Here is a 26,812-nt window from a genome sequence, read left to right on the forward strand (position 1 = left end):
TCGAACCAACATTGATATTCAGGGCATTCTTTTACCTTACGCACTTTATTCCCTGCAGAACCAACTTTAATTCAACGGACTTCAGTGACTGAACATAACTAAATACCCAGGAAACGATTTCTGGAGAGGAGTTGACGCATCTCATTTCAGTTAGCGGCTCAGATTTTTCTTATATTTGTAGGTGGTGAACGTTGAAACAACGTCCTTTTGATGGGACTGGTGTTGAGGGAACAAGGTGGCCAGTTTCTCCAGAAGTACCATAGAAACGCATATGGAGTCTCCTTGCGTATGAGCGATTTTACTATCTTTCTAGAATGCTCCATAGCTCTCAATGCAAAGGAACTGTCAATGAGAGGACCAGATCTGCTCCGCTTGTTTGGCATGTGGATAACGGTGCTTCTAAAAAAAGGACGAAGATACATTGGAAAACAAAAAACAAGTTCCAGTACGCCGTCGCTATCTAGATTACGAGATATCTTACGTTATCAACAAGAAAAGCCAACAAGAAAAGCCGAACACGAAGATTGGTTGTCGTGGTAAAAAAGCAAAGGGAAATATTCCGCATTCTGTTTATTGCTCTTTATGGCAAGGAGTAGATGTAAAATTCGTCGCATACAGTGAGGTCAAAAAATCACTATCGGATGTAAACATTTTCTGCATTGAATCTACGGAATTCCAGTCTAAACTTACCGAAAATATGATGAAAATACGGTGCAAGCAAGTCTACCTAGAGGCGTTCTGTCACTTCGTCAGCGAAGGCTCGGTTTTAGCTGTCCCTGAAAAACAAAAAGAAATCTTTAGTCATCTTCATAGATGATACACAAAGCATGAAGAAGCTACGTTCGCCATGTAACAAAGAAAATTCAGGAGTGTGTTAAGCAAGTAGCAACTTCATTTCATTTCAAAACTGTATATGTAAACTTTATTTTAGTGGGCAGCAATAAATATTAGTAATAAGAAACCGGTGGATGTGGACAAGCCCAAGCGTTGTTTAGACCGAACAGCTTCCCCTCCTAAGCCACTTTCGTTATACAAAACTCTTAAATACTACGATTTTCCTTCCCTCTTGAGCTTGCTGTTCTCTTCTTAATGAACTGAGCGTACCGTGAAGCCTTTAGTGAAGGTGATATTTGTTTCACCCAGAGACTCTAGTGTTCTACGCTGTGTGAACGCACACTGATATCAGATCGTTCAAAGCATAATTCCCTTTACACGCTTACTGTTAGCTCGAACGTTCATGGTATTGCAACAGGATACACAAAATCCTTCAGAGCCAAGAACCATACTGACGGGAGAGGACATGGAACTAATGGTCGGAAACTAATATTTCAGAGAGTGCATAGTCTCCTGAATGAGTAATTCACTTGATATACGTGTTTGTTAACAGCTAATGTATTTACACCAACTTTGGTGGCGCTACAACGAAATATAATCCATAATCGTTTGTGGGGTGTCTAGGGTGGGTTTCACGTATGGATTTTATAGGACGTACACATAAAATCGGTACGCCTCACACCAAAGATTCAAGTAAGAATTAACTAAGAAATAATAGATAACAGTAACACTAAAAAAATACGTAGTTATCTGTTTATAAGAGATGCTGGAAGTGGTGGCCACGGCCACCCAGTCCAATCTAGAAGCAGTTCGACTAGAGATCATTAACTGGTACGTGAGGCGTACTGGTTTCATGTCGAGCACCCTGTATTAAGTTTCTAATACACGCAGCCTCGTTAGAAAATGAATAGCAACGGATACGTGGGTTCCTAGCTGCCTGTATTCCTTATACAACAGCCAAGGTTGTTTGCGAGAGTGAGGCAATTTTATATGTACCTTTGTAAGGCATGGAGTGAGCTAGTTGTGGTCATTTAACTGCTGTCACGAGCTTATGTGGACGTTATAATGTACAAAAAAACACAAAAAAATGTTCAAATGTCTGTGAAATCTTATAGGACTTAACTGCTAAGGTCATCAGTCCCTAAGCTTATACACTATTTAATCTAAATTATCGTAAGGACAAACACACACAAACACAAACACACACCCACACCCATGTCCGAGGGAGGACTCGAACCTTCGTTGGGACGAGTGCCACAGCATATGTACTATCAACAGATCGCTTTTTTCTTTTTTTGAAAATTTGTATCAAATTTCATTTTTCCCCATTAGCTTTTAGATCTATCTACCTACTCTTCGGAGTTTTTCTGTAGCACCACATTTCAAAAGCTTCTATTCTCCTTATGTCTGAACTGTTTACCATACACATTTCAGTTCCGTAGAAGGTTACACTGTGGACAAATACCTTCAGGAAAGACTTCCCAACACTTAAATTTACATTAGATTTTAACAAATTCCTCTTTTCCAGAAATTTGTTTCTTGCTGTTGCCAGTCCGCATTTTATATCTTCTCTACCTTGATAATTTGCTGCCCGAAAAGCAAATTCGTCTGCTACTATTACTGTCTCATATTCTAATCTTATTCACTCAGCGTCACTTGATTTAATTCGCCATCATCCCATTACCATTGATTCGCTCCTGTTTATGTTTATCGTTTAAATTCTTTTCAAGATACCATCTATTCCTATCACCTGCTTTTCCAAGTCCTCAGCATATTGTCAGAATTATGGTGTCATCGGTCAACCTCGAAGTTTTTATTTCTCCTCCTGAACTCCAATTCTTTCTCCCAATTTCTGCTTGGTTTCCATTACTGCTGGCTCGATGTACAGACTAAACAACATCAGGAATAGGCTACAAACCTGTCTCACTCCCTTCTCGACCACTGTTTTCCTTACATGCTTTCCGATTCTTACAACTATAGAGTCTTTTTTGTTCAAGCTGTAAATAACCTTCCGCACCACGGATTTTACTTACACTATATTTAGAACTTTAAGGACCGCATTCCAATCAACAGCGTCGAAAGCTTTTCCGAAATCTACAAATGGTATAAAACTTACTTTTCCCTTTCTTCAACCTGTCTTACAGGTTAAGCCTAATGGTCAGTTCTGCCTCGCGTTTTGCTTCATTTCTCCTGAACACAAATTCACGATCTCCGAAATTTGGTTATACATGCTTTTCCGTAAATCGCGCTACATGGCGTAGTGTAGACGCTGAAGGCACCCACACCAAACACTCTTTGTCCGATCTCTTCTTTCGCTCCATTACCTGCATTTTTCATAATGTTGCAACACATTCACACCATGAACCATCACTCTCGCTGAGGTGAGATGGCTTGCTTGCATCAGCGGTGTAGATATCCGTACCGTAAGTGCAACCGCAATTTCGAGGCACCTGTGGAGTTCCAAACTGACCTGTGTTTCATGAAGAGAATAGCAACATTTTCAGTACTTGCAGTGGCAATAGTCTGGATGACTGATCTGGGCTTCCGTCATTACGCCTGGATTAGAATGACAAAGTGGTACATAATTAGTTGTTTATAGGACAACTACCAAAACAACAAACAATCAGAATGAGTTCGGTCACGCCTTCTGTTCGCTGTTGTGATATCGCCTTGCTACCTTAGCTGCCAGATGCGACAGTTAACTGCAGACGACGCTTACTAGAGGTAACGTAAGAAGTTTGTGTGTGTTTTTCTCTGTACTACGTATTTGTTTTACACGATCGAATGTCCGGAACGAGTTGCGAAAGTGCAAAAAAAGTGAGGAAGATTATTACCACCAAGTAAAGCAAGGTCGATACTGCGCGTTAATAGGCAAAGTGTGAACCTATCCAGAACAGTAATGGCTAGCTCTTCCATAATATTGTCTTCAAGTTACAGTCCATGTATTTCTTGGTCCTTTCAGTTTTCCTTTCTTGCTTAGTGCTGGCTTGCCATCTGAGCTCTTTGTATGCATACATCGTCTTGTCTGTTTTCCAAAGTACCCTAAGTTTCCTACATGCGGCGGCGTCTAGCTTTCCCTTGGTCATACGTCACTTTGGCAACGCCTGTCTTGCCACAACTTTATAGACGACTATTGTTTTCAGCAATGCTGCTGTGTTACCACCACTGCCACCAGCCTTTCGTGTTTCGCAGCTAGGAGACGGCAACAGCGCTGCTAGATCTCAGGTTGCTTCTTTTGCCACACGAAATATAAATAAGAGCTGATCCTGTTTTACAAAAACGACGCTACATTTTGAACCTTTGATGATACTAAGTAATTCAATGTGTCAATGAATCTGGCAGCATTTCCAAGGATTATTTTAGAAGAGAGATGAAAAGAGAAGTCCGCATTTATAGCACTTTTAAATTTAGAGGTAAAGGCACCAGAGAGGAAATTCTGACTTGCGGCTGGTAGTGGAAGCGAGACTAAAGAAAAATCAAGACACCTTCATGGGATTTGTCGACCTAGAAAAGCGTTCGACAATATCAAATGGAGCCATGTGCTCGAAATTCTGAGAAAATTTGGGGTAAGCTATAGGCAAAGACGGGAAATATTCCATACGTACAAGAACCAAGAGGGAACAATAAGAGTGGAAGACCAAGAATGAAGTGCTCGGATTTAAAAGGATGTAAGACAGGAATGTAGTCTTTCGCTCCTACTGTTCAATATATACATCGAAGAAGCAATGGCGGAAATAAAAGAAAAGTTGAAGAATGGAATTAGAATTCAAGGTGGAAGGATTTCAGTGATAAGATTCGCTGATTACATTGTTAGAGGAATTGCAGGATCTGCTGTATAGTGTAATGAGTACAGAACGTGGACTGATAGTAAATCGAAGAAATGCGGAAGTTACGAGAAGTAGCAGAAAGAAAAGCGATAGACTTAAAATCAGGATTGATGATCACAAAATAGATGAAGTTAAGGAATTCTGCTACCTAGGCAGCAAAATAAAATATGACGGACGGAGCAAGGAGGAAATAAAAAGCATACTAACACAGGCAAGGAAGGCATTCCTGGGCAACCGAAGTCTACTTGAATCAAACTCAGGTCATAGTTTGAGCAAGAAATTTCTGAGAATGTTCGTTGGGAGCAACAGAATTGTATGGTAGTGGAATATGGACTGTACGAAAATGGGAAAAGAACAAGCATCCGAGATATGCTACTACGGAAGAAGGTTCAAAATTAGGTGGACTGTTGAGGTAAGGAATGAAGAGGTTCTCCGCAGAATCGGCAAGGGAAGTAGTATGTGGAAAACACTGAAAAGAAGAAGGTATATGGTGATAGGACATCTGTTAAGACATCAGGGAATAACTTCGATGGTACTAGAGGGAGCTGCATAGAGATTTCGATACATCTAGTAAATAAGCAAGTGCTACTTTGAGACGAAAACTTGGCACAGGAATTCGTGGAAGTAGCTGCAATGAAATAAAAGGACCTAATGGCTATATGTAAGTTGTATAGAAACCAGACTACAGTTAAGCGAGTCGAAAGACATGAAAGGGAACCTGTAGGAAGTGAGACATGAATGTAGCGTATCCCCGATCTTCTTCAAATGTTCAAATGTGTGTGAATTCCTAAGGGACCAAACTGCTTAGGACATCGGTCCCTAGTCTTACACACTATTTAAACTAACTTATGCTAAGAACAACACACATACACACACACCTGATCTTCTTCAGCTGTGAAGGAAAACAAGGAGATGTTTGGGAAAGATAGTAACGGTCAGGAAAAAAGTTAAAAATGTAAGATCTTCTGATTCCAACTATTATATCAGTAAAACACGAAAAGATTTGGAAGAGCAGTTGAGCGAAATGAATAGCGCCTTGAGAAACAGGTTTTAATGTGAGCACCAATAAAATTAGAACAAGAGTAATGGAACGTAGTTTATTTCCGTAACGTGATTCTATGGGACTTGGATAAGGAAACGGAATACTGAAAATTGGAAGATCAACTTTGTTATAAATATTTTAGCATACAACCACTAATATTAGGAACATAATCCACAGCAGCAGGTTTCTGGAGTCAATCTTGTATCATCTGCCTAAGTTAATCCTACATAAAACGCAGTTCAGAAGCACTCAAGGTAAAAAATAAAATCAAAATTATTTGGACACTAAGTCCACGTCTTTCTTAGAAAATAGCAACAACAGATTGCCTGCTCCATTTATCAATGTTACCGCCCATCCACCGAAGCGTTCCGTTCGTAACGCGGCAAATACCGGTCACATCAGCTGCCTGTTGTGCACCTCCACTTCGTAAACAAGTCTACGGCTATGACAGACGACAGTGAGCCACCCGCCGTTCCATATCGAACCAAATGTGTTAGAAATGGCATGGGGAGACAATATCAACTAATTATCTGTGCAAAAACTTTCATATTTATCGCACTAACGGCAACCTTAAAAAAGGTCTAAAAACCGCTGAGAAAGCATTACCATCCTCGCCAGTTTGTATCTTAAGTATGCTATCACTTTTAATGTGCGTTACAAGGATAGGCAGGAGATGTGACGCGCGTGTTTACCGCCTTAACGCTTTGGTGTCTGTGCGATAACATGGATAAGCGGAGTAGAGAATCTGGTGTTGCAATTTTTCAATTAAGACAAAGACTTCGTGTCCAAGTAATTTTGTGTTTTTTTTATATTTTGTCCTTGACTGTTTCTGAAGTGCATTTTGTGTTGGATAACTTAGACTGCCAGATGATGGGAGCATGACGCGCGAAACATGTTGCTGTCGATTATGTTCCCCATATTAGTCGTTGTACGCTAAAATATTAATAACAATTGTGTAACAATGGCTACCTCTGGTCCTCAAGATGGACAATATTAGAAAAATGTTGCTGTTGAGGCAGTAAAATAACTAATGACGATCAAAGTAGAGACGATATAAAATGTAGACTGATAATACGAAGAGAAACGTTTGTAAAAAGAGAAATTCGTCAACATTGAACAGGATTTTAAATGTTAGCAAGTTTTTTCTTCTGAAAACTTTGGTGCAGCGTAGCGTTGGCAGGTGGTAAACATGAACGAACAGTTTGTACAAAACGGGAATACAAGCTTTTGAAATGTGTTGCTATAGAAGAACGTTGAAAATTAGATGGGTAGAGGGAGTAACTAATGACGGGGTTCGGAGTCGAACTGGGGAGAAAAGACGTTTATGAAATAACTTCATTAAAAGACGCAGAGACGGAGCCTAGAACAGCTTCCACCAGGATAGACTAGCGTGCAGGGCTGCAACAAAACAGTCTTCAGCCTGAAGATCAAAACAGCTCTGTACCTTAGCTCCAAATATTAAACTACAGACAGAGGAGACAAAGCCGGGGGACAGCGATATGCTAGTATACAGATGGCGGTAGCGTGGCGTGCACTAGGTATAAAAAGGCAGTGCATTGGCGGAACTGTCATTTGTACTCAGTTAAATGGAAATGATGGTATGGCATTGTTGGCCGACAGGCCCCATTCGGGGGGTTCGGACCTTTTTACGTGACGCCACATCGGCGACTTGAGCGTCAATGATGATGAAAATGGACATACAACACCCAGTGCCCTGCCGGGAATCGAACCCGGGCTCCCTGCGTGGTAGGCGGTAATGCTAATGCTACGCAACAGAGGCGGACTGTACTCAGGTGATCCACGTGAAACGGCTTCCAACACTGTCTTCTTCACACGATGGGAATTAAGACTTTGAACGCGGAATGGTATTTGGAGCTACATGCATGGATCATTCTGTTTCGGAAATCGTTTGGGAATTCAGTATTTCGATAAGCAGAGTGTCAAGTGTGTGCCGAGGATGCCAGATTTCAGCCATTGCCTCTCACCACTTCCACTTCCCCCACCCCCTCCGATGAATTATGAACCTCGCCGTTGGAGGGGAGGCTTGCGTGCCTCAGCGATACAGATGGCCGTACCGTAGGTGCAACCACAGCGGTGGGTATCTGTTGAGAGGCCAGACAAACGTGTGGTTCCCGAAGAAGGGCATCAAGGGATCACCAATTTAGCATTGGAGGGAAGCGTGGAGGGCAAATATCGTAGAGGGAGACCAAGAGATTCAAAAGGATGTAGGATGTAGTAGTTACTCAGAGATGAATAGGCTTGCAACAACAACAACAACAACAACAACAACCTCTCACCACCGACAACGCCGTGGCCGACGGTCTTCACACAACGACCGATAGAAGCGGCGTTTACAGTTGTCAGGGCTAAGACATAAGCAATACAGCGTGAAATAACTGCAGAAATCAATGTGGGACCTACGACGGACGTATCCGCTACGACAGGGCAGCGAAATTCTGCGTTAATGGGCTACGGCAGCAGACGAACGGCGCGAGTGCCTTTGCTAGCAGCATTACCATATCGGTTGGACTGTAGACGACTGGAAAACCGTGGCCTGGTCAGACGAGTCCCAGTTTCAGTTGGTAAGAGCTGATGGTAGGGTTCGAGTGTGGCACAGATACCACGAAGCCATGGGCCCACGATTTCAACGAGGCACTGTGCAAGCTTGTGGTGGCTCCACAATGGGCTGTATTTACATGGAATGGATTGGGTTCTCTGCATGCCCGGCTACTTGGAGACCATTTGCGGCAAATCATGAATTTAATTTTCCCAAAGAACGAAGGAGATTATGAAAGACAATGCGGCATGTAACTGGGCCACTACTTTTCGTGATTGACTTAAACATTGACAATTCGAGAAAATTGTTTGGCCACCCAGATCGCCCGACATGAATCTCATTGAACATTTATGTGACATAATCGAGACGTTGATACTTCTTCCGGGTTATATGGCCGTGGTCCATGGAATACTTCTATTCCTAACGCTTCGTCCAATACTACGTTGGACATCCTCAGAGGTATGGCTGGTCCTGTTGAGTCCCGCCGACTGACGAGTCGGGCGTCGGAGAGCGGCCTAAATACTGAGGAATGTGGGCGTGGTCTAGCTTGCACATAGTAGCTGAGAGAAAACTATTCAAAGATAAAATGTAACTATCAATAGTCAGTCATAGATAAAAATCACTTATCGATTCTGTAACGCCACTGTCCATATCTCGCTTAATTTCAAAGCCTCTTCTTTTCTATTAAAATTATCTTCATGTTTATAAATTTCAATAGCCTCCCTATACAGTCGTGGATAATAGTTCGTGGTAACACTTAAAACTGTAGTTTCAGAAAACTTAACTATATGGTCACCTGACTGAAGTGCATATTCCGCAACGGCCGATTTATCTATTTCTCCCAGTCGGCAAAGACTTTTATGCTCCTGTAGCCTCGTATTCACACTTCTTTTCGTAGTACCAATATAGACCTTGCCAGAAGTACACGGAATTTTACACATACCGCTAAATGATAATGGTGGCCTATCTTTAACAGAACGAAGTACTTGAATTTTTCTGGTAGGTCTGAATACCGGTTTCACTTTCTGTTTCAGCAAAATTTTGTCATATAACCCGGAAGAAGTAACAACAACGGTTCCATCCGTTCGTGAAAAGGCTTCATTGTATGACATAATCGAGAGTTTTAGTTCGTGTACAAGTCCCTGCAGCTGTAAAACCGCAATTATGGATCGCTGAAGAGGCATCATGGCTGAATATGTCGCCCAACGGTTTGTTTAGTCCACGCCACGTCGAGTTGCTGCAGTAAGCCGGGTAAAAGGAGATCCGACACGGTATCGGAAGTCGTCTCGTGACCTGTCAGCTCAGTGTAAGGTGCAATGCCATCTCGCACCATCTCTGGGTTGTCGGTGCGGAAATAGAGCCGCTAGCGGGGGACCAAGTCGCCGCGCGTAGCCAAGCAGCGCGCACTGGCAGTCAGCTTGCAGAGCGATGCAAAGCAAAGCGTTGGGGTGAGGAGGGGAGCGGAGCGGAACGCACAGGGGCTGCGCGGGGAGCAGCGAGGTGAAGCGTGCACAGCCGATATCGGCGCGAAAGCGTGGAGCGACTCGACGCCTCGGCTGGCGCGACGCGACGCGACGGCCACGCTTCCCCGCTTCTTCCTGCTGCTCGCCGTCTCGCCCCAACGGCGGCGCGAAAAGTCCCAGCCGCATCATAACGCCCACAAGTACCACAATGATTTTCGTCTCTGATCTAGGACACAACAGGCAAAAGTAACGCAGCCAACAGAGCGGGGTTCTAATTCCGTCATTCCACTATCACTTGTTTTCCGCGCTTCCCGCAACTCACTTCAGACGAAAGCTATGATGAACCTCTGAAAATACCAAAGTCTAATTGAAATCTTATCCTCCGTCTTTAATGACCCTGTCAAATGGGGCTACATTTTGCTCCTTTAACAGGGACAAGTCCACAGCAAATTGCAACGTGTATCGAGCTGAAGTGTGTTTCTTGTTATGGTAAACCTTCAGTGGTGTTCCAAAACCAGTCATTCGGATTAACACAGGAGCAGAGAACATCAAAATATTTAGATAAGGAACATGCACTGATCAGCCAGAGCATTATGAAAACCTACTTTATAGCCGGTATATCCGCCCTTGGCACGGAGAACAGCGACGATGCGTAGTGGTATGGAATGAACAAAGCCTTGCTACGTCACTGGAGGCAGTTCGCATCACATCTGCACACACAAGTCACGAATTTCTGTAAGTTGCGGGGAGGGGGGCGGTAAGCTATGACGCCACGTCCAATCACATCGTAGATATCTTTGTTTAGGTTCAGATATGCCAAGTCGAGTGGCCAGAACATAATTGGAACTCTTTGCTCGTTCCTCGACAGTTCCATCACACTCCCGCCCTTGTGACATGGCGCATTTACTTCTACAAAAAACGATTGCCGTCGGGAAACAAAGCCGTCGTTGAGGGGTACGTGGTCTGCAACTAGTGTACGATACTCCTTGGCCGTCATGGTGCCTTGCACGAGCTCCACTGGACCCATGGATGCCCATGTTAATGTTCCCTAGAGCATAATGGAGCCGCTGCCAGTCTCTCTGTCGTGCGGTATAGGTGGCAGGGAACTGTTGCCCGGAAAACGAAGGATTCGCGCCCTCCAATCGGCAAGATGAAGATATAGAGATTCATCAGGCCATTCAGCGGTCTGTCACTGCGTCAACGTAGAGTGCCGATGGTCACGTGCCCATTTCGCAGTTGTCCATGTCGTGGTGTTAACATTGACACATGTATGGGTCATCGGCTGCGGAGGACCATCGTTACGAGTGTTCGATGCACTCTGCCCGCATTGAAGTCTGATGTTCGTTCCGCCACAGTTCGCCGCCTATTTGTTTTACCAGTCTTTGCAGCCTGCCACATCAGACATTTGTAATGAGAGGTGGCCGCGCAACACCTCGATGTCTGGACATGGCTTCACCTTGGTTTCACCACGTTTTGAAGCACTCACCACAGCATTCCTCCAACACCCGACGAGTCGTGACGTTTCCGAAATGTTCGTGCCGAGCCTCCGGGCTATCGCAATCTGCTCTCCGTCGAACTAAGATAGATTGCACGTTTTCCCCATTCTACACACGGACAGCACGCTCCCTGATACTACATCCACCGTGCGTGTGTCTAACTAGCAGTCATTCCTCGCCGGGTGACGCTGCTATCGCCTGGGCAGGTTTATACCGATAACAGATTGGTGATTATAATGTTCTGGCACATCAGAGACCATACTCTCAAGTCAACTTGTAATGTGGAGAAACTTTTTGTTAGCTGACGTACGATATATTGGTGTCGCTGACTAGAAGTGTGTACTGACATCCAAGATGGTTGACTCTGAAGTTTGCTTGGAAAAACAGATTCATTCACAAGCATCATATGCTTGATACAGTTCGGAATCTAACACTGCAGAATCCCGAAATAGAAGACGAAATTGTGCGAAATGTTGAAGATACTCCATCCGCAAGTACGCGACGCATTGTACACGTCCATGCCATCAGACACAGCGTTGTGCAGAATGTGTTACGTGACCAGCAGTTTCTTTTTTTCCATCTTCTGTGTGATTACACTAGCATCTGCTAAACATTTTCCCCAAACCGTGCAGTTCGCGCAATGTTTTTACAGTAAGTTGTCCTGCACCCCTCATTTCCGGTCGAGGTCCTGTACACCGACGAAGCTTTGTTTACCTGTGAAGGCTGTTTTAGTATCCACAGCCTGCATGTTTGAGCAATCCAAATGGTACTCATCCTCGTGCTCATTAACACCGATTCCAAGCCTGCGTTCCCGATAAATGGTTAACTTGGCCCTACATTCTTGCACTCCGCCTCAACGGATGGAAATGTAGCACGTCTGTAGAACATAAGTAGCCGTAACTGCTGTAGGATGTACCTCTGGATGTTAGACAAAGGACTAATTGCAGCAAGATGGGGCGCTAGCCCATTTCAGCATTGTTGTCAGCAGTCATCCGAGAGCCGTCTTCTGTAATCGATGGATCGGACGAGGTGGCCCTGTGGCGTGGCCCCCCAGGTCTCTGGATTTCTGCTTCAGGGGGCCTGCCAAGCAGTAGATGTACGAAACCGTTGTGCAAATAGAAGACCTCTTCGCTAGAACTGCCGTCGCTGCTGGTACAATTGAGAACATGCCAGGAATCTTCGAATGGACACGCCAGGCAATGATCGATCGTGTACTGAGTGCATAGAGGCCAATGGTTGCGCACTAGAGCAGTCCCTGTGAACTTCACTGCTATAGTTAGCATGCTAAACTACCCCTGTGCTATCGTCCCTAGTATTAGAAATAGCGGTCAGTGGCCATATGAACCCTAACTAAATATACTGTATATTTTGATGTTCTCTACCTCCTGTATTAATCTGACAAATAGTTTGGCAACACCCTGTTTGTGCTATGAGAATAGATGTCCCATCATATGTAGTCATTATACAAAAATAACAAAATAAGTATTCATGCTATAATTAATGGCTCAGTCTTCAGATACTAATCAAGGAGCCAGACCAGGCTGCCATTGTCCCTATGCTTTTCAATGTTTGTATTGACGATATCATTCATTGATGGTTGATTATGATGAACGACACATTAAGAGGCGATAATTTTAATTATGTGGTGATGTTATTTGATGTTTATCAGCTTATAATAGGAAAATCTCAATAAAAGGGTCAAACTGTAATACACAGATTGAGCCAAACTGAGCCAAACTGAGCCAAACTGAGCCAAACTGAGCCAAACTGAGCCAAACTGAGCCAAACTGAGCCAAACTGAGCCAAACTGAGCCAAACTGAGCCAAACTGAGCCAAACTGAGCCAAACTGAGCCAAACTGAGCCAAACTGAGCCAAACTGAGCCAAACTGAGCCAAACTGAGCCAAACTGAGCCAAACTGAGCCAAACTGAGCCAAACTGAGCCAAACTGAGCCAAACTGAGCCAAACTGAGCCAAACTGAGCCAAACTGAGCCAAACTGAGCCAAACTGAGCCAAACTGAGCCAAACTGAGCCAAACTGAGCCAAACTGAGCCAAACTGAGCCAAACTGAGCCAAACTGAGCCAAACTGAGCCAAACTGAGCCAAACTGAGCCAAACTGAGCCAAACTGAGCCAAACTGAGCCAAACTGAGCCAAACTGAGCCAAACTGAGCCAAACTGAGCCAAACTGAGCCAAACTGAGCCAAACTGAGCCAAACTGAGCCAAACTGAGCCAAACTGAGCCAAACTGAGCCAAACTGAGCCAAACTGAGCCAAACTGAGCCAAACTGAGCCAAACTGAGCCAAACTGAGCCAAACTGAGCCAAACTGAGCCAAACTGAGCCAAACTGAGCCAAACTGAGCCAAACTGAGCCAAACTGAGCCAAATTGCAGCTTTATACTAAATGACTAAAGTAAACACTGCTGAAGGATCAGGCCTGTTCCGATTATACTATTGCTGCCTCCAAGGCAGTACGAGGAGCGCTATATGGTCGTGGGACATTTGACCTACATGTCGACAGATGCTCCAGCCTTTACTGCCAGTAGACAAATACTGGTGATGTCCATGCTTCTTTATTTAAACAGTTCCTTACTTGACCCTACGACGCTAAGGAGGTACCAGGGATCGAACGAGGGTCTTTCCGCACAGAAGGTAGCGACACTAACTTTTATTTGCTTTTAAACATGTTTTTATGCAAATGAACAAATCAAGTCCTATAGCTACATAAAAAACACAAAACTGCACACAAACATTAAGTTGTTGACTTCATTTTGTGTGTAATAATCTACTTTCAACAATGTAACACGTTCTCCCTTCAGTAACATAGTAAACTGTACATAAACTCCTTAATGAAAATTTAAAGAAATAACCGGGCAGTATTCACTTTCCGAAACAAAAAAAAAGTTTGTCCACAGTTTCTTCCGTTCCTTGCAAATTTTTAGTTTCAAATAGGACAACAGTCTTCAAAACTATAGGCCCTCAAGCTAATTCCTGGCAGCAGCCTGTAATCTGGATAGGAAATCTGGTAAACTAGTTGTGGCAGATGGAGTTGGTTGTCAAAATTAAGTCAACACATATTCGATACTACATCCTTAGAAATACTGAATGGCTTTATGACCATACGAGAACAATATTCCTTCATCCGATGATTGTGCTATTCAGGACAGCCGGGATGTTCTAAACACTGATTCAATGCAACAACATTTCTCTCTATGCAGATCGCACTCTTACATCTCTGATTAAAAAGTGCCTTGAAAAACATTATAGGCCATAGCATTTCCCAATACACCTTGTCACTTTGATGTAGGATCTGAGTCAATTACCTACAAGACTACAGCCGTATTGTTCCACAATTCACGATGGTCTGTACCAAACTGGCCTTGCAGGAAGACTTGTGCAGTGACATCGTTGTATTTACAATATACTTTGTAAGCGTACAGCCCTTTCATTTTGTCCTCCACTTCCCACCATATTCAATGAAAGATAGCCATTCAGACGGTGCTTCTTCAGTGGAACATTAACAAGAACATCAGCAGCATTCTTTGTCAGGGCACGAACAAACTGAACGCTTCTTTCTTGTATCTGACAGATGATCTTGTCTTCCTCCTAGTTAAATGCGCGAACTCCAAGACCACTCAGAAACAATTCCCTTCCTTTTATGGTCAGTTCTTGCCTCAATCTTCTCCAGAATTCTCTTAACGCCACTTCGCCCCGAAGTATAGTACACAGATTGGAAATCTTTTGTGCTCTTCTAGTCCAATGAACGACAACACGCTCACTGTTGGGTACAAGTTGTCGCTGTACGGCACGAATGGTTTTGAAGAAAAATGCTGATCTTGGGCGTTTCTGACTTAACCACTGAAAGGCGACATTACTTTGCAAGCACTTTGATTACTTTCGAAAGTGCTCAGCTGGTAAAGAAAGGCATTGCTCAATGAAATTTGTCGTGGAAACGTAGGACACAAATACAAGGTCAATATTTCTTTGTGAAAACAGTTTGGTCCTATTGAACGTAAAATGAATGGTTTCTATTTCTATATAAAAACATTGTTATAGAAGCACTAACTAACATTTTCGATTATTCTTCGGTAAATTTTTGTTACATTTTTGTTAAATTTTACACTTTTAAGAATACAAAGCACAACACGCAATTAGTAGCAAGTCCAGAATTACGCCAACTATTTCAAACATTCGGCTACAGGCACGCACAAAGGCACTTCAGGTATTAGAACCCATAACTGTTCCAGATGGACGAATAATTGAACAAGCAAGAGTTTAAATATCTAGTATGAAATTTTAAATTTCCCAAGTAACATGATGTAGAGCTAAAACTGACTAGATTCAAACTTTTCTGAGGACCATACAACGTATGTACGGTAAGAAACGTTAATTAAACGTTACAGCCTTGTCTTTGCTGCTGTATCGTAGCGAATATTAAATCCAAACATCAGATCAGTCACGGCAAATTGCGTCGTCAGACTAACTTCCTCCGCTTTGTAGCGGCATATTTGTTACCAGACCATACAAGAAACACCTACATTAGACGCGAACTGACGTCATTACAATCGTAACTGATAAATACAGCCTGAACTTGAAAGACCATGTTGAACGAATATAGAAGGGTAACTAAAGTTGCAATATTATTAAAGGAATGGGAAAGAGGCATGTTGGACTTCCCTTAAAAAGATGCTGTTAACAATTCTGAGGCGGGACGGGTCAAAGGGCCTTGCTCTTGAGGATAATTGTACACTGAAGCGCGAAAGAAACTGGTATAGGCATGCATATCCAAAATACAGATATATGTAAACAGGGTGAGAGGGCACTGAGGTCTGCAACGCCTATACAAGACAAGGATCTGGCGCAATTGTTAGAGCTGTTACTGCTGCCATCATGGCAACGTATCAAGATTTAAGGGAGTATGAACGGGGTGTTATACTCGGCGCGAGCGATGTCACACAGCATCTCCGAAGTAGCTATGAAGCGGGGATTTTCTCCTACGACCATTTCACGAGTGTACCGTGAATATCAAAAATCCGGTAAAACATCAAATCTCAGACATTGCTGTGGCCGGAAAAAGGTACTCCAAGAAAGGGACCAACGACAACTGAAGAGAATTGTTCAACGTGACAGAAGCGCAGCGCATCCGCAAATTGCTACAAATTTCAATGCTGGGTGATCAAGAAGTGTCAGCGTGCGAACGATTAAACGAAACATCGTTATGAGCTTTCGGACCCGAAGGCCCACTCGTGTGCCATTGCTGACTGCACAACACAAAGCTTTACGCCTCGCCTGGGGCCGTCAACACCGACACTTGAGTCTTGTTGACTGGAAACATGTTTGCAGGTCGGACGACAGTCGTTTCAAATTGTATCAAGCAGATGGACTTGTACGGGTATGGAGACAACCTCATAAATCATTGGACCCTGCATGTCAGCAGGGGACTCTTATAAAGTTGGTGGAGGCTCTGTAATGATGTAGGCATCTGAAGTTGGAGTGATGTGGGACCCGTGGTACGTCTAGATACGACTCAAAGGTGACGCGTACGTAATCATCATGTCTGATCATCTGCATCCATTCACATCCATTGTGCATTCCGACGGACTTGGCCAATTCCAGCAGGACAATGCGACACCCTACAGGTTCAAAATTGCTGCGGAGTGACGCCAGCAACACCCTTCTGAGTTGAGACACTTCCCCTGGGATGCGGATGCCTTGCAAAGTGCTGTTCAGAAGAGATCTCCACCCTCTCGTACTCCCACGGATTTATGGAGAGCCAGTGTACACTGAATCGTTTTAGCTACTCTTGTAATTTCACATTCATCCATGTAAGTTTTTCCCATTAATGATATGTTATATAGGACGCTTTCGATTCATGAACACATTATGCGTTCTAGTTATTGAAAAGTTGCTTTCATCTTTAAGTAATTACCAAGTATATCGATCCATCGCTCAGCACGTTTCCAGGTTATCTACACTCACGAAGACAGCGCTAGTTGCTAATTTTAGTTAAATGGGATGCAGACCGTGTTCTAAGGCATGTTTCTGTGCCAAACATTATTGGCCTTCCGATGTCGGAGACGTTCTCAGAGGCTATAAAACTTCATGAATATTTCAGTACTGTGAAGAAGCTACGTCTAGCCGCTTGTCATGACGGAAGTAAACAAAATTCGTTGTACGTATAATCAATAATGTAAAGGAACCACTGGAAGAATTCTCAAAATCCGGACTGAAGAAAACAAAATAAATTATTGTCTTCACACTACGGAAAATCAGCAGTAGCAGATCTTTCACTCGGACCAGGATAATTTAGTTTTTATCTAGGTCCAGTCATTATTATGCTAGGATATACGGAGTGGCCATAGAAATTCCAACACATTACAACTTCAACAGAAAAGAAGAAAGACTGAAATTAGACAAGTTGTAATACACCTTCGTGATCGGCGATGTATAGCGGCTCTCAGAATTTACGTCTCACCCTGGCTGTTACGGTGTTGCATATAAATCGTTCCTTTTGCAGAGTTCCTTTGCATTCGAAAATCAGGCAACAAAGTTTGCAGCTTCTGTGGTTGTCTCCAACATTGTGGATGAAATTTTAGGCACGAAAGCATGAATGGACTCGCGCCCTAGTGCCCATCTAGCTGAGATAATCTACGATGTAGATTCTAGCTGCCAAAACCTGCGTTTGTATACGACAACTGCATTAGCACAGTTTGTCCATGAAAATAGTTTACTCGATTTCACACCTGTTAGAGTTATGAATATTACATTTCCAGCGATGGTAAACCAAACAATTACTTCCATCGCAAATGTAATGTCTTCGCACGAGTCTCGTCGCGAGAAATGTCTCACCACAGTTGAATGAATCCGCTAACCAGGATGATAAGACACGCGTTACTTATGACTCAGAGATGATGTCACACAGACTTATTCTTTCTGACAGTTAGGTAGTATTGGTCTAGTTGTAGCCGCGTGAGACAAAATGTGTTGTAAAATCTTCCATATCGTCGTAGGTATCAGATCGCGTCGAAACGATTATACAGTACTATACTTTATACGGCACACTCAAAATTACGACGTAAAATTGGATCAGAACTTTAATTATTTCTGAGCCCTGTTTCAGTTCTGGGAAGCAGTATGGTTCAGTTTGCAGTCTGCTGTAGACCTCTGAATATCACTTACACGAATAACCTGTTGATAAATTTTATCAGAAAAAATACACTGAGACAAAACAAAAATATTCCGAAGTGTATAAATATACGCACACATGAGGTATGTATGAAAAACTCCTAGTTTTCTCTTTGTACGCTGAATACTTTTCTGTGCAAGGAGTTACGATGAACCATTACCCAATAACATAGTAAAGAATCTTTACATATTATGTTACTTTGTGTGTTTATATCCTTCAAGTGGCAATTACTTTCATACAAAAGTAGTTGTAAGTAACCATTTAATTAGATCATAAGATTTTCCCAATACGTACTACTTGAAACTCTGAATATTCCATCATATGTAGATTTATCGCTGACGTTAGGTTTATTACAATATGAATATGTATGAGCTCTCTCTTCTCAATACTTTTTAAGTAAATCTGTGTGAAACCAGTTTTTTAACTTTTACTAAAATTGACGTACTGTACTACATGCCCTGATTTTCTTCCCCGACTTCAAAAATTCTCTCGTCATACGCATGAGAACAAATTTTGTATTTGATTAAAATAGTGGATCATTTGGGTATAAATAAGCGCTACCTTGCTGAATTCGCTTTGTTATTTGTCCCAGTAAGCACGATATATCTATCTGTATCAACTGCTGAACCTACTTAGTTTAACTCTGTGCGTCATTTTCCTTCAATAAGAAAATGGCTCTGAGCACTATGCGACTTATCTTCTGAGGTCATCAGTCGCCTAGAACTTAGAACTAATTAAACCTAAGTAACCTAAGGACATCACACACATCCATGCCCGAGGCAGGATTCGAACCTGCGACCGTAGCGGTCGCTCGGCTCCAGACTGTAGCGCCTAGAACCGCACGGCCAGAAAGGCCGGGCTTCAATAGGACCTTAACTCAGTCATATGCCGAACCACTAATTCTACACGAACGAATTTTTGTAACAAGATGTTTTATTTGACATCATAATGCCCTGGTAAGGTACATAAAATCCCCAATGGTGATATTTTTATACTGCGTCACTGGACAGTTTGATCATGTAGTCTGGTAATAATTATACTTAACAGATGAATTTTTAGGTATGAAGTAGAAACTAAAAAAATTATTGTGTAAAGAAAACTTACGTTAAACTGACACGTTCCACTGTATTACGAAATGTGGTATTCATGACCTATGGAACAAGTATTAATGCAATGTAATGTTTCAGTGCAGACTCCTGAAGTGGAAGTAGTATTTTGGTAAAAATCCTATTATTTAACATGTAATTTCGTCAAAAACTATTAGGTTATCACGGAAGCATAAACCTACCATTTTTTGCTAGCTTATATACAATGTAGAACCATTTCAACACAAGGAGCCAGAAACGTATTTCACAATTTTCCTTCCAATTTTCAGGGTTTCTTTTTTTTTTCAAACAAACGCCGATAATAACCATTATGTTTTGTTTCACCGCTAATTAGCACCCGTCTATGGTAGTCACGCTAACTGTAGCATTTAATTTTCTTCGGTGGTTTAAGTAATAATCTCCCAAACTATCTACAATTGGGTGGAGTCAAGGATGCTACTTTGGAGACTGATTGGTAAAAGACAGCTAATGAACAAAGAATATCATAGGACTTCATATGATCTTATGACGTAAGCACTCCACGTGAATAGTTTTAAGCAGGAAAAGGAACATTAGAATCAGCGCAACTTTAAAATCATTAGATTTTTCCTTTGTTGCCGAGCATATGATCCTGCGTAAAACATTTTCCAAGTAGAAGTGTATAATAGTAGCTGTAGAAGAGCTTGTCGAAACAAAAGGCTACATTTGAGATTCTTGGAGTACGTAAGAAAGTATTGCAGCAAACTTCTAATGGCCCTCCATATTAACGCCCTCCGTAATTGCTGACATTTTCACGGAGGAGAGTATGTCAGTGAACTTCTTGAGGCTATACAGTCGGTTCGGATGTGCTGAAGGATGCGATTATATTTGTACAATATTCGAAAGAAAGTTATTGGTTCTCGCCGATGTAAGGACATTTTTTCTCAGCGTCATTTTTTCGCTGTCAACCGAAGTTAATATCTTTCAAGAAACATGTTTTCGTAGCCGTTTATGAGACATTTACTCAGATCAAGACGTATTTGAGCAGTGAAGTACATCACAATATAGGCATATGCATACTGATAAAATTCTCTCTCGTTTCCAGCCGCACCAAGAGGCTTAAAATCCACTTGACCCGAATACAAGCTAGAGAGAATTTTGTCAGTACATATCACCGCGAAACCATGCATTCGTAAGTATGACCACTGGATGAAAAGTTGGAAAGTAAAGGCCGGAAAACGTACAGGTACTTGGGGACAAAATAATAGAGCAGGTGTACAAAATTGGAGAAGACAGGCGGCCTTGACAATTCTAAACATAGTGTCACAAAACAGCTTGCTGTTTTCATGTTTATATTATATTATTTTGAGGCATAATATAATACAAAGACGGAAACATTAATCATCATTATTAATTATCTGTAGCACTTCATAATTCACGTATTTTTCACAACTGCAGCGTCTTACTGAGTTACATGTATTTTCTTTTGTGAAAAACTCTAACCTTCTACATTAAAATAAATACTGTGAAAGCAAGAGGAGGGGTATATGTCATTCATTTCATTTGCAAGTGACGACCAATGGCAAGTCGCTTCCAGGGGCTCCTGCTGTAGGGCCTTCGGCTGGAGTCTGTCCATGTCCGCCGTCAGTGGGAGCTCAGTGGACAATGGCGACAGTAGGGAGGCGGCTGCATGCTAAGCCGGTGCATCCGGACAGGCTGGTACGCACAGGAGAGTGTGAGTATTCCACTCAGGTGATCAGCTATAAATTGAGCACGTGGGCTATGCCACGCAACACGAGGAAATGTCCCACGAAAGCTGTTCCAAGCGGCGCAATAATACCTAGAAGTCTCACGTACGGTAAAGCTGTTCTTAACCCGAACTTTTCAGGTGGTTTCTCATAATCATTCAGAATTATGAAGTAACCTACAGAACCAGTTATAGATTTACATGCATCCGGACCACAGTATAACTTGACACTATTCACATATTCACATCACTGGCCGAAGTAAAAGAAAAATTTAGGACCTACTGAGGGATATATCACGAAATTTTTCATTTGTAGCCTGGCACTAATCTACTGAGCCAGCGAGTCACACGGGTGTGTTGTGATAAATTAACGATCTAAGAGTCACCAACTGTAGAATTCGTGATTTACATTCCACTATCCTGGCTCACTGTTAAGCATAAATTACCAAATTATTTCGTTCAATTTCTAACTTAAATTTCAATTTAGATTCTTTTTTATTGGAAAGCTTTAAGCAGATTATCTATAGCGCTAATCATATGCTTTTCCTTTGCTGCAATCCATCACTCCGACGTAATTTCAATGCTTTATCATTGCATGATTCCATGGTCTCAAACAGTTTATCTTTCGAAAGCTAGTATCGTCATGGTAGACATGACTTAATACAATGAAATTTTGTTGCGTGACTACCGCATACGTGGGAATGTGTGTAGCTGTTTGACCATGTTGAGCAATTTGGGCTATTAAATATCAATAAAACATTATATTCAATGCTGTCCTGACTGACGAGTCCATTGTTATCTTTTTGTGCGTCCAGCTACTACAACTGTTTCCTGCCATTTGTCCGACATCGAAATGTCTCTCAGCTCTCCACCGGACAGGATCTAGAGCTGGAGTCTAAATTAGGTAGCATTTGCCGTTTAAGCTTCAAAGAACCGATATCGCGACAAGTACTGCCTGCAGGGAGCTTTCACAGAGTTTCGTTCTTACCGGCGATAGAAGATCGCTTTAAAGTCTGTCTTCTACAGAACTCATGAAAAAAGTAAAATCACATACGGTATTCATTTCTGCAATGTCTCTAAGCAAGGCAAAAATCTGTTCTTAGCTTCAATTAGGGCCGGAGTTATGCTTTTTCTTGAAATAGGCAAAAAGTTATGTTCCGGAAATGTTTTCTACCTGAGATCTCATAGGCGCAATGCTTTTTGTAGTTTAAGCAATGACGCAGTATAGTCGACAATACCAGGCAATCGTGTACGGGTGGCAGAAGTACCCCAACCCGTTAGCTGTCAAATACGAACTACTTTAAATCTAACCGCCTTCCATGTATACAACATTATCCGCTGTTACGTCTTCAAGTACAGACAATTTTTTTCCCTTTACTTTAGCCTTAAAGCTGGGATGTTTCCGGTCTTGCTGGACTAAAAATCATTCCGGTTAACTTGCAGTTAGTGACGCTGTGCGCACTTTTTGATGCCGCCATTATGGCCATTTCGTTGTTGATGAACAAAATTTTATCTGCATTTGATTTATTATTGGAACAATATTATTGTTTATAGCGGAGAACAGTTTGTCTTGTAGATCCTAACCCAGACCATATTTTTCTAATTACTTAATTGTATTATCAACAAAATATCAATTTCTGTAGTAGTTCGCATTAAGCATACCTCTTATCTTCGCATTCTCAGAATTAAGTCCTCCCGGAATGAAAGAGTTTCAATCTGTCACCAACGTGTGGGCCGTTTTATAGTTAATGCACAAGTTATTAATTTAAATCTTAAGCGACTTCATAATGTAAGACCAGATGAAATAAAAGCTTTGAGGTTTACCGATGACATTGTATTTCTGTGACAGACAGCAGAGGATTTGGAAGGACAGTTGAGTGGAATGAATAGTGTCTGGAAAATTGTTGGAAGTATGCATCAACGAAAGTAATACAAGGGCAATGGAATGAAGTCTAACTAAAGCAGGTAATACTGAAGGAATTAGGAAAAGGACACAAAGTACGAGGTCGTGATGAAAAGCAGTATCTCCAATTTTTTTTTTACACGAAAACTATTAAACTTTTTAAAATAAAATAAAACAAACATTATTAAAATTCTACATCTATTTTTCACAACTATATAGGTATTTATTTATATACTAACCTTCGCGACCAACGCGGTCCTCCCAACGGGAGACTAGTTTGTTGAGACCGTCGCTGTAGAATGTTTGACTTTGTTGGCGGAGCCACACCCTCACCTCTCCTTGAACCGGTTCATCACTATCGAAGTGAAGTCCTCAAAGGAGTTCTTTAAGTGTTGGAAATAGATGGGGGCGAAGTCGAGATTGTATGGAGGATGATCAATGACAGCGAACCCAAGGCGTCCGATTGTTGCAAATGTCGCAGCGCTCTTGCACCGTCATGTTGAAGGAGAGGGTGCTCCATGTGTGGACGAACTTTTAGAATTCGAAATTCTATTACAACTGTTTGTAACATGCCGATATAGTTACGTTACACACTGTCACACAGCGATTAGAAGTAGCTTTATATTATGTAACTGTGTATGTGCAGTTCTGGATTATGTATTCTTTGTTACTGAAAGTCCTTGATTTGTGACAGGAAAAATAGATTATATATATAATGAAAAAGCAAAATGATTTGATAAAAAGATAAATTATTATAATATATGATTGTGCACAAAAAGAAAATTTTATTGAAAGCTGGTTCATGCTTAGGGTACTTGTATTTGTAATATGTAAAAGATGTAGAGAAGTCCCTCCGCAACGGAAGTGGCGTGGCGCGATGTAAAAGGTGGTTTTGGCGGTCGAACTGAGCGGCTCTTTGACGTGAACGGTACGCAATACGTGGCAACCCGTAGCACGGTACACTTCGACGGTGCTAAGAGAGGCAATTGGAAGCTACTTTACAATGGATTTGCCTCGGATTTGGATCTGGCTATTATTTGGTATTTTCGGCGAAAAGGAATGGGCCTAAAATGGTGGAAATCCGACGCCAAGAAGAGCTGTTATAGACCGTTCGAACATCGAGAGCTGTGAGTTCAGTTAGCCGCCATCTCGCTTGCCACCAATTTTTGCCACTGTTGCACTATCTTCATACATTCAGTAATATATATGGGCATGGTAGTTAATTTGTCTGCGGTTTGAATAATAATCACAAAAACAAATGTGTGTCCAGAATCATATTTCCTATTCTGATCACGAACCTGTGCAGGGTCCTCACGCAAGTGCTGCTAAAACCGAGTATCCTGATTTAAATAAACGATTCTTGCATTCAAGTGTTTTAAAGTGATTTTTGCCTAATGTGAAAGGAGTAGTAAAAGTTAAAACCACAAAAGTGAAGTTAGATACGATCTTCTAAAGTATCCTCAGTTTATTACGAAGTATAATATTCTACACGTATTAGGAAAAAAAATTAAACTATTACTGTTGCTAAGTAAAACCGATGTATGTAGATGACTTTAAACAGTACATTTATGAGATTATTCATCTTTATTGATTTTTTTAATGTCTGTTAAGATAAAAGCCCCTCATGTCCAAATTTAGTTCTGCACTTTATGCAGTAACATTACACTATTTGATTAAGTATTCGTCTTGAGTGTAGCTGTCTTTGGTATGAGTTTGGGGCAAAATTACTTCTTATAAGTTACTGATGTGCGAGTTATTGGCGACTGCTGCTACACACAGTTCAGAGAGCACTGTGTCAGTTTGCATCCTGTTTGCTACTCAAAGTGATCTCAACAAAAGTAACTTCAATAACCAATATTCAATTTTATTAAACGTTTAGTTCCAAATTAATGTGCCTAATTGGGCTGGCGACCGTTCATTTTTTCTATTCACTTAGGTTGTATCACTTTCATTAACTCCCAAGGTTATAGTCAGTTTGGTGTTTTTCTGTTAATTTCACCAAATTCAAAATTATAGTCCGATACCTTTGTCCATTAGACACAGGCGCTGCCATTCTTCAAAATCCTCCAAGAAGGTAACATTAGCTCGTTTCACGACAAGTTAGTGTAATAACACCGCCCAGTCACATGCGACAATTTCAGCGACAGAGGGCTGCCAGTGTGTAGATATGAAGAATAAAGTTATAGATTGTTAAAGTTAGTTTTATTAAAGGCAAGTATTTTTCATACAAAAATTTCGGAGGCATTACTTCTTAACACGCTTTCGTATTAGATGCGTTTTGCTATTTGTGCGCCGGTCGCTGTAGCCGAGCGGTTCTAGGCGCTTCAGTCCGTAACCTCGCTGATGCTACGGTCGCAGGATCAAATCCTGCCTCGGGCATGGATGTGTATCATGTCCGTAGGTTAGTTAGGTTTAAGTAGTTGTAACGGGGGCTGAACCTCAGATGTTAAGTCCCATAGTGCTTAGAGCCTTTTTTTTGCTATTTGTGCAGCAAGATAAGTGAGGATTGCCGAAGTAGACAGGATGTAAAATTTAGACCAATAACATTTGTGAAAGAGGGAATTTTAATTCTTTTTCGCAGGTACCTGTCTGGAGAGCACCCTTCTAGTGAAGTGAAATGTGAACGATAAGTATTTCAGACGAGAAGAGAATAGAAGCATTTAGTATGTGGCTCTACAGAAGAACGCTGAAGATTAGCTGGGTGGTTCGAGTAACTGATTTACTGAATCGAACAAGGGAAAATAGAAATGTGATTAAAAGAAGGGATCAGTTGATGAGGCACATTCTGAGACATGACAGAATCGTCAGAATGATTTGGAGAGAAGTGGAAGAGGTAAAAATTGTAGTGAAGGACCATCGGATGAGTGCGAAAGCGGGATCAAATGGATGAGAGTTGCAGTTTTCAAGAGGCCAGCACAGGATGTAGTAGTGTGAAGATTCGCATCAAATATCTTCGCATTGAAGACCACAACAACCACAGCAACAGCAGTTGCAACAACAACAACAACAAGATACCCAAGACTTCTTTTAAAAGTATGTAAGTAAATGGCAGAAAATAAAAAGAAAAACTAATAACACTTTCATTATAAAACGACCATCTCTATTCCACGATTCATTACTAAAGAAAAACAGGAGGTCTTTTCCGCATTTCAACCTAACCTGTAGGGTGTGTAGTCCCTGGCTCACGGAATGTGGAATCCAGGAGACAGCCATGCGCAGTAGGATTAGTGTCCCTCCTTTGTTTTCTTCGGGTTCTGTACGTAGCGCAGCAGGACACGACACTCGACCGTACCTGGCGAGACAAGCCAGGTTTTCTGGAACCGCGGCTCCAGAACGTTCCATGAGAGGCCCTCGCTGCAGCCAGTCAGGTGCACCACGTCCTCTGAAGTCCTCACGCAGCGCCCTCTTCGAGTTGGTACTCCCCTATTATTAAGACAGCTCCGTTGCTGCTTCATCATCATCATCTTCCCATGTACTTGTGTGTGGCTGTGACCAGCTCCTACAAGGTGACTGGCTGGATTTCTGCTGCACTTCCTCCGACTCTTCATTCTTTTGATATATTTGTAATTCCTTTGAGGAAACTTATTTCCTCAGGTTTGTTCCATTTACATCCCCCTTTCAGTGTTGCAGGGACTTTTATTATGGAAGAGATTTCAATCATCTGTCACTATTGACTGTTCATTGCATTCTCGT

The 26,812-nt window shown here is 41.9% G+C and overlaps 1 protein-coding gene across 4 annotated transcripts in view; it reads right to left on the reverse strand.

Moving 5' to 3' along the window:
* Positions 1–26,812, reverse strand: part of LOC126267943 (myosin-IIIb-like) — a 522,034-nt gene that overhangs the window by 466,134 nt on the left and 29,088 nt on the right. For 2 of the 4 annotated variants that reach the window (XM_049973257.1, XM_049973255.1), the window contains exon 2: positions 691–776. The exons of 1 other annotated variant lie outside the window; for it this stretch is intronic. The gene's annotated coding sequence lies outside the window, so the exon portion shown is untranslated. The remainder of the gene's footprint in view (positions 1–690; positions 777–26,812) is intronic. One more of the 4 variants, XM_049973259.1, reaches the window with a different exon arrangement.

This window comes from Schistocerca gregaria, chromosome 4, assembly GCF_023897955.1.
Source record: "Schistocerca gregaria isolate iqSchGreg1 chromosome 4, iqSchGreg1.2, whole genome shotgun sequence".
Taxonomy (NCBI): Eukaryota; Metazoa; Arthropoda; class Insecta; order Orthoptera; family Acrididae; genus Schistocerca; species Schistocerca gregaria.